This window comes from Nicotiana attenuata, unplaced genomic scaffold (genome assembly GCF_001879085.1).
Source record: "Nicotiana attenuata strain UT unplaced genomic scaffold, NIATTr2, whole genome shotgun sequence".
In the NCBI taxonomy this organism is placed as follows: Eukaryota; Viridiplantae; Streptophyta; class Magnoliopsida; order Solanales; family Solanaceae; genus Nicotiana; species Nicotiana attenuata.
The window spans coordinates 217,587-227,468 of NW_017670816.1; the positions used below are offsets into that span (position 1 = coordinate 217,587).

The window sequence follows — 9,882 nt, forward strand, 5'->3', positions numbered from 1 at the left end:
ATTGGATTATGTGAGAGGGGATTGCTCCTAGGGTACTTTTTGCTAGTGTAGTACGCCCGACCATATTGAGAAAGGAATATTTCCAGTGAGAGAGTCTAACATGTAATTTATCCAGGATGAATTGGAAGTCTTTGGCTTTAGAATATTTACTAAGGATAGGGAATCCAAGATATTTACCAAACTCAGTGGTCCATTTTATGCCAAAAAGAGAGTTTAGATAGATTAAGTGCTCTTTTGGGCAATTAGGAGGGATAACAATTCTGGACTTAGATTTGTTTATGGCTAGTCCAGATTCCATGGAGAAATAATCCATGCATTCTTTTATGCAAAGGCTAGTTTTTTTATTTGCTTTTTCCATGAGAGTTAGGCGTCCGCAAATAGTATATGGGAGAAGGAAGGTCCTCTATGGCCAATTTGGATGGGATCCCAATTCCTAAGATCAACCTGGTGATTGATAAGTCTAGAAAGAAGTTTAATGCACAATATGAAAATGTAGGGGGAGAGAGGATCACCTTGACGGATACCCCTACTAGGTTGGAAATTTTTTATTCTTGATCCGTTTACTAACACCCCTATTGAGCTAGTAGTAATACAATGCATAATGAGTCTAGTAATCTTAGGAGGGAATTTGAAGTAATGAAGGGTCTTATGGATAAAAGACCATTCTCGTCTATCAAATGCTTTTTCAAAATCTAGTTTAATGAGCATATCAAAGTTATATTTTTTTGAATGTCTAAGACTATTCATAATTTCCTGAATGATTATGGCATTGTCACTAGTTCTTCTGTTTTTCATGAAGCTAGATTGCATAGGACTAATAAGGAGGGGAAGGAAGGATTTTAATATATTAGCAATGATTTTAGCAATGACCTTGTAAGCAGTATTGCATAATCCGATAGGTCTGAAATTTTTAAGATTGTTAGCATGGGGAATTTGGGAATGAGACATAAATAAGTGTCATTTATTCCACTAGGCAGGGATTGTGCGGAAAAAACTTTATGACAGTAAGATGTGAAGGAGTCTTTTAAAATGTACCAATATTTTTGATAGAAAAAGGGATGTATGCCATCCGGGCCTGGAGCTTTAAAAGGTTTGAACGAAAAGATGGCCTTAGTGATTTCTATATTGGTGAGGGGGTTGTCTAGACAATGTAAGTCTGAGTTATTAATAGTCGAAGGATCATAGATAGAATTTTTAATATGGGAGGCAATTTGTGCACTTTGAAAGGACTCTCTAAAGAAAGGAGTAATCTAAAATTTTGTTTGGATCCGTTATCCAATCTCCTTTATCATTAGTGAAGTACATAATGGCATTACGACGTTTACGATTAGAGGACATAATATGGAAGAACTTTGTGTTGGCATCGCCATCATTTAGCCAATTACTCCTAGATCTTAATTTCCAAAAGTCATGCTCCATATGTATGATATTGTTATATTCTAATTGGAGGGTGGACTCAAGGTTTTGTAGGAAACACTATTATGGTAATGGGGAGAAGACTGAATTCCATTGAGTCTAGCAAGGATTTGTCTCTTTATTTTTGAAGATATCCCCAAAAGTAGAATTCTTCCAATGAATAACTTCCTTGGTAAAATTATTCTGGGCATTAACAAGGTCTTTTCCTAACCAACTTTGTTTAACTATATTAATGAAGTCAGGATGTCTATACCATATAGTTTCTAAACGAAATGGTTTATCAATACTGTTTCCATACCTAGGTTTTAAGTTTAATGGGAGAGGATTATGGTCGGAATGAGTTTTAGGAAGATGAATCACCACTGCCTTAGGGTAAAGGTCGATCCACTCTTTATTTGCAAATTCATAATTAAACCTTTAGATTATTTCCTATGGTTTGACCATGTGTATTTACAACCCTTGTATCCTAAGTCTAGTAGCTTACAATGATTAATACTTTTCCAGATCTCTTTGCTACGTCTACGATTAATAGTGTTACCACCAAGCTTATCATTTGAGGTAATGACATCATTGAAATCCCCCCCTAGAAGCCATGGGCCATTAACAATATTACTGATTTTTTCTATGTTATTCCACATCTCTACCCGTTTAAACAACTTATTACTAGCATAAACAGAAGAAAAGAGCCAAGTAATTTTTAAAGGAAGTACCTCGATTATGGCATGAATATCTTGATTGTTTCTAACAAAGTCATGAACTTGGACCACATTTGCATCCTAAAGTAGCACTATACCACCTGATTGACCCTCACTAGGCACCTAAATCATTTGAGAAAATTCAAAATTACTTAGAAGGGACAAGTGACTTTCCATTCTAGTTTCCAGAAGAGTAACCATGCAAGGTCTATGAGTATCAAGCACTTCTCGAAAGTTGACCCTAAAGTGCTCATTGTTGCCACCCCGGATGTTCCAAATTATCACATTGGTAGGCCTATACATATTTGCATGGTTTGTTAGTGTCCCATTTTCTCTCTAAGCTTGAGGAATTGGGTTCCTCCTTAATGAAGGAACTAGGATCATGGCATGATTCCCCACCGTTGGGTCCTAAAGGGGTCTCACATCCATTGAGAATTTGTGTAGTGCTGTTGGGCAGCTTAGAACATACTTTTTTTCTCTTTGATCCCTGAAGAGGTAGACTTTTACCTTATTGATTCTTGAAAACTCTAGAACTGGACCGGATCCCAGTAGGTTTACTTCTTCCTCCTCTTCCATCTCTACATTTTCTGGTTCTAGTACATTGAGAGGGGGCTGAACCTGAGGGTTACTGGAGGGATCTGGGGTTGTGCAAGAGGGGGCTGTGGGGTGGGGGTTGTGCATGTTGTGGGGGTGGTGCATGGGGTTGTTGTTGGTTCTTTTGTGGAGCTACTGTGTCAAAGGGAGTCGTCCAGGGGATGAAGATGGGGTTCATGTTGTTGATCTCCCCTGGAGGGAAGAATGGGAGATCTACTCGGACTTGTTGGGACTGGATGGGATTGAAGTGGGGTGGGAGACTCCATTGATTCCTCATGGTTTGGGCTTGATTGAGGTTTAAGGAGGGGGCTAGTGGGTGGAGGATGTTGTTCATCCACACATGATTGAAATAATTGTTCATGGCCATATTCATTCCCTCCGAAACTAGTTGAGCTAGAAAATGAGAGTTTTGTATAACTATGATTGTTTCTTGACCATTGAGAATCATGCTGAACGTTATTGCATGGCCCATGAGGGCTTGCTCCACCCACGAAAGGGGTAGATGATCCTGTGGTAGTGGTGGTTGTATGAAGAAGATCCGGTTGCTTGATGCTTGATTTTGGGGAAGAGGTGGGTTGGGCATGTTTAGGGCTCTTTGGTGTCGTAGTATTTGCACTAGACGATAACGCCTTCTTTGAGTGATTGGGATCCTTGGCATTGTGAAGAGGAAGGGTAGGGTTTATATGAGTGTTATGTGACGATCCAAAGGGTCATCACTCCATTTTCTTACCCATTCTGTGCTATCGAGGCCTTGAAAATCTCATTTATAGTCGCCTCGTTTTGCGTGTGCAGTCCAAGCGCTTAACCGAAAGGCTTAAATGTGAAATTGTGTGAAAAATGCTAAATTTTGGTATTAAAATGAATAAATTTGACTTCGGACAATATTTTGGGAAAACAGACCCGGACCCGTGCTTTGACGGTCCCGGAGGGTCCGTAGGAAAATATGGGATGTGGGCGTATGCCCGGAATCGAATTCCGAGGTCCCAAGCCCGAGAAATGAATTTTTCAGTAAAATTGTTTTTCTAAAATTATTAAGAAAAATTGAAATGAAAATTGATTAGAACGTGTTGGTATCGGGCCCGTATTTTGGTTTCGGCGCCCGATACAGGTCTTATATGTGATTTACGATGTTTCTATAAAGTTTGCTAAAAAACGGACGTCGTTTGACGTGTTTCGGACTTGAAATCCTAAATTTGGAACTTGATGAAGTTTTGGAAAAATGCCTTGAATTTGAGGTTTAATTTGTTGAAAATGATGTTATTTTGGCGATTTGATCACACGGGTAAGTTCGTATGATGTTGTTGAGTTAGTGCATGTGTTTGGTTAGGAGCCCCGAGGGCTTGGGTGTGTTTCGGATGTGTTTCGGGATGGTTTTGACTTAGAAAAAGTTGCAGAAAGTTGCAGATCTGGTGTTTTGATATTTAGTTCTATGCGATCGCATAGGCAGCGTCGCGATCGCATAGTGTAAGCTTCCAGGTGCCCAGTTTTGTTCTATGCGATCGCATAGATTCATTCGCGATCGCGTAGCTTAGCCCAATTCATTCAATGCGATCGCATCCTTCCTCCCGCGATCGCAGAGCATTAAACCAAATCTGAGATGGGAAGCCCTTTCTTCTATGCGATCGCAGCGTTTGGTTCGCGATCGCAGAGACCAACCTTCCCTTCCCCAATGCGATCGCATGACTCTCTTCGCGATCGCATAGAGCATTTTTCGCCCAGTTATATTTTAATTTCCAAAAAAAAAACAGTGACGGGATTTCATTAAGTTTTCACGAACTCCTTCTCCAAGGTCCTTAGGCGTCCATTGAAGCTTTCTTTCACCAAAACTTCGTGGGTTAGTAATCTTTAACTCGTTTCCTTCATTTTTCATCAACATCTAATGAATTCCTAAGCCTAAAACATGTAATTTAGGGTAGAAAATTTGGGGATTTGGGTAGAGTTAGGGCTTTTTGATTTTTCTTGATTTAGACCTCGTTTTGGGGTCGAATTTGAAAATAAATTATATATTCGGGCTCGTGGGTGAATGGGGGATTTCATTTTGGTCTGAACCTCGTGTTTTGACCAAGCGGGCCCGGGGTCGATTTTTGGGATTTTGGGAAGAAAGCTTGGAAAGCTATAATTAGGCATTGGACTTGATTTGTTTAGCATGTATTGATGTTATGACGTCATTATTGTATAGATTTGATTGATTTGGAGCCGAATTCGAGAGGGAAAGCGGTTGTTGGGGATTGATTTAGCCGTGAAAGTTTGAGGTAAATGTTCGGTTTAACCTTAGCTTGAGGGATTAGGAGTTGAGTCATATTTGTTATGTGTTTCTTGTGGAGTACGACGTATAGGCATGATGATGAGTATCTATATATCGGTGTCGAGCATGATTGTGAGTCTTAAATTGACATTTTGTGTTCTTGAATAATACTATGGATGAAATAGTGAGTAGACTTGTGATATTGAGCAAAGGCTTAGCTTATTTTCGTGGAAGTTAATCATGAATTAGAAATGGTGATAATAGAAATGTTAAAATTCGAATTGAGATTGGTTATAGCTGGTTCTCCCTTGTCGGGATGAGTATACTTGTACTGTTGAGTTCCCTTGCCGAGATAGAGTATTCTATGATTAATCCCCCTGCCGGGTTTTGTGGTTATGATTACTGTAAGCTATGTATATTTGGAACGGGTTGCGCGCCGCAACATACGTTATATTGGATCGGGTTGCACGCCGCAACACATATTGTATTGGGTCGGGTTGCACGGCGCAACATATATTGTATTGGGTCGGGTTGCGCGCCGCAACAGGTGTATATTATAACTAGTGGATCGGGTTGCATGCCGCAACAGTTATATTTATACATACGGATCGGGTTGCGCGCCGCAACAGTAGTGCTATCATATTGTTTTAAACATTGTACTGTTCCTTCATATTTAATTCAGTTTTTGCTAAGTTGAACTGTTTCCCCGAGGCATGTACCCCCTCCCTTATAACTGCTTATTACTTGTTTATTTTCTGTAATATTTTTATATAACTGCACAGGTTTATCTGGAGTCTGGTACTAGCCTCGTCACTACCTTACCGGGGTTAGGCCAGACACTTACCAGCACATGGGGTCAGTTGTGCTGATGCTACACTTTGTGTTCTTTTGCACAGATCCAGGTGTTGGACAGCAGCTGCAGTAGCGCGGGAGTTAGCCTTCAGTTCAGCGAGACACCGAGGTAGCCTTGCAGGCGTCCGCAGGCCCGGCATCTCTTCTATCTTTTATTTTAGTCTGTTATGTCATGTATTTCGAGACAAACAGTTATATTTTCTTTCAAACGTTTGTATTTTGCACTCTTAGCAGTTTGTGAGTATGTGATACCAGTTCTTAGGTAGAGGCTTATGTGGATTTCTACATTGTTGTTCAGATTCTTTAATTTAAGACTTCCGCTTATTTATTTTATTCTGCTGTTTTCATGATATTACTGATAATTGTTAAAAGAGGTAAATTGGTTAATGACAAAGATAATTAAGGGTTGGCTTGCCTAGCTCTCATTAATATGCGCCATCACGACTCTCGGGGATGGAAAATTCGGGTCGTGACATGTTATGAGAGTAGAGGTCTAGGTTTTTGTTGTGAGTAGTCGAGATGGATGGATAGGCAGTGTTGATATCTATATTGATATCTGCTAGGTTACGTGAGGCAGTGGTGTTAGAGAGATTTTGCTTAGATTTTGTTAGGGAAACGTGATGTTGTTCATTAGCCATTTGGGATTGAGGGAAGTTCTTTGGCCACGTGGTTGGGTATTGAAGATGGTGGATTATCACCCATGCAGCTAGGTAATATAGCATTAGTGGTGGGGTGTGTTATATTAGAGGAATTGGAGGTGGTTGTGTGTGACATATGCATAGATTTAAGATGGTTTAGGGCATCATTAGTAGTAGAGGAGTAATTATGGCTTTGCATGTGATTTAAATGAGTGATTTTGAGGTCTGCCAAGTGGACGTTTATTGGCTCATTGACAGCCACGTCAATTACCATATAGGAGTTGTCGTTATTTCCTAGATTCCCTATGAATTCATTGGTGGTAGCAGCGGAGTGTCCAATGTACCAAAGGAGCTGTTTGTGTCAATTGTATTAACATTTTGATTAGTATTATTTGTAAGTAAAAAAGGAGTAGGAGTCTTCCCGTTGAGATTAATATTTCTAGATAGAGGGGTAAGGGAGGACTTACCTGAGATGGGAAGTAAATGGACCATTGTCTTACCATTATTGTTTGTTGTGATTTTGGCTTGTACATAGTCTTCTTCTTCTTGGGGAAAGAAACAATGTGTCAGACATCTTCTTTGGGCAGAGGAGATCCTTTTTGCATGTCATGACTTGGATTGTCTAAAGCCTTAGATTGGCTAGTAGCATTGTCTTCTTTTGGAGTGGAAGGTTTGCTTCTTTGTATCATGTAATTGCATGAGGCCATTGAATTCCCTAGTCTACCACAATTCTTGCATAGGAAGTTGACACCTTCATAATGAATTTCTTGTTTGTGTGGTCCAATGTAAACGAATGGTGTGACCGGAACCTCCAGTGGAACTTCAATACATAATCTAGCATAGCAACCCCTTAGGGTAGAAGAGGTGCATGCATCAACTTTTAAAAGTTTACCAATCTTGTTTCCAACTTTTGTGAGGATTTGACCATCATAAAATTCAGTTGGCAACTGTGGTAAACGTATCCAAATAGCAGCTAGTGAGATCTTGGCTTTTGAGGCAATAAAGTTTGGTACCCATTTTTGGACAGATAGGAAATGTCCAAAGATGAACCAAGGACCTTGATGAAGTACTTTTAGCATGCTATCTTCATTGCTAAACTTTGTAATAAAATAATCAGATCCTAGGTCTATGAGTGAAAAATTTTCTTTTAGTTTCCACAGATCTTGAATTTTCTTTTTGAGTAATTGGTGTTGGATTCTCATTCCTTGTAGTTTTATGATCGTAGAGAATTTCCATGGAGAGTAAATGCGATGTAGGTCTTCTGGAAATAGATGAATTAGATGATCATCATTTTAGTAGGGTATTGTATTTGCAAGACCATTGGAATGTGGTACATGAGACTGGTTATGTGGATCAATGACCATGTGGATCTCCCCATCTTGAATCCCATCAATTAGTCTGTCCTTGAAACTTTGGTTTGAAGGCGTAGGAGTTGTTGAGCATTGCATTTGATCAATGTCAGGAAGCTTAGGAGGAATGAAGTTAGTGGTTTTTGGATTGTTCATAGTTAAGATTGTAGCGAGAAGTTAGAGGTTCTCCCTCTAAAGGACTTGAAGATTCGTCCGTTTACGATATTTATCTCAAACTAATAAGACGGTACTCTCTTGCCTCTTGGAACAAAAAATATATAGATATATAAGCTGGTTCTCTTGCAATGAAGAATCCAAATGCGAAATAACAGATTTTCGACGAGAATAGTAGTCTTCAGCTGGATACTCTACCCCTTTACTTACTTTCCATTTTAACTTTTAATTGCTTATCTAAAAAGTTGAATTAATTTCACATTTGTTCACCGAACTTTATGTATTTTATAGTAAATTCACTTGTTAGTACTTAAAATTCACTTCTTTGTGCATATAAATAATGTACTTTTTAAACTTGTGGAGTGATTTCTCAAGAGCACAAGAACCCAACAAATAAAAAAAAAATCCCATAATAAATAATAAAGGAAACACTAAGTTATAGAAAGTTGGAAGGGTAAAGGAATAGGACAAATGAACAAGAAGAAGAACCTTACGTAGGTTACACATATGCGATAAACATTTTGTATTACTTTTACAACGTACAAAAGATACATTTATCGATTATTGTATCGATATAGAAAGTCATTCATGACTTCTTTTATTACTTTTACAAAGCACAAAAGACAAAGAAATGAGAAAAAGACAAATAAAAACGTTAAAATCACAAGAACACACTAATGCACATAATAGGAGAGCGTTTGCCATTCGACACTAATTCAAATCACACATGTAGCCACCTAGCACCGCGTATTTACAAGCACAACAAACCCAACAATCACTGCAATCACTGTTCGAAGTACAAGATCTAAAACAAGTATTCAGTTGTGGGAGCAATCTCTTCGTAAATTCTGAAAGAACATGGTCAACATCTGGTGTTGCTTCGACTTGATTATTTGAAAATCCCGACACATTGACTGAAAAATTCCACCAATATCATATAATTATAATTAAATAACCATCGACATAATATGAAAACTCCACATCTAAACATCATATAATGGAACATATGGGTATAAATTAATGGATTCATATGAAATATGCACAAATTCATATATGTATCTATATACATATTAACAAACACAAAATAATTGTAAGTGTAATATATAGATAAATAAAGACGGATACTAACTAGTGATTGTCATGATAAAAATAACGATAATGAAACTACTTTGCGACCAAGGGAATATTTACTGAAATATTTCAACATCATAAATATCAATATCAAATAATTATCACCGTAATATGGAAAATCCACATTTAAACATCATATAATGAAACAAATGCATGCACATTATGGATTCATATGAAATATGTGCAAAAAGTCATCTATATACCTATATACATATTAACAAAATACATAATGTAGAAGTATAATGTAGAGAAATATAGAGATAGATACTAACTAGTGACTGCAATGATAAGAATAGTGATAACGAAACTAAGCTTAAATATCGCCATGCTAGGATTAATATTTCAGCTTTATGACGTTTTTGTACGAGTATCTCATTGCTCTTAAAAGTTTGTAATTTATAGGCCTCTCGATAAGTAAACTACCTCTCAAGCATACTATAGTTGCTTTTTTTAAAATATTATTTCTGAACTTATTTTTCGTTCAAGTCGTGCTCACGATGGCATAGCTTATTTTTAATGCATTCTATAGTTTAAAATCACACTTCTTTCGGAAAAACGAACATGCATTTAAGATTTGGTATGAGACATTTTGCCAATAAAGTACTCTATTATGGAAATGTGCTTCTTTATTTTACTCCTCCGTTTCTTTTTAATGATTTCTCTAACCTTTTTAAGTTGGTCTAAATAAGTATTATTTGACGAAATCAAGAAGGTATTAATTTTTTCTTTCAAAATTACCATTTTCTAATAAATTTTAAACAACTTTATAAGAAGTCTTTCAAAATTTC

General features: G+C 37.6%; 1 long non-coding RNA gene across 1 annotated transcript; it reads right to left on the reverse strand.

Moving 5' to 3' along the window:
- Positions 1-8,435: 8,435 nt before the first annotated feature.
- LOC109243604 lies at positions 8,436-9,466 on the reverse strand. Its single transcript, XR_002070584.1, has 2 exons — positions 9,367-9,466; positions 8,436-8,877 (listed from the first exon to the last, which is right to left on the reverse strand). It is a non-coding gene; the product is annotated as an uncharacterized LOC109243604 (long non-coding RNA).
- Between the last annotated feature and the right edge of the window lie 416 nt (positions 9,467-9,882).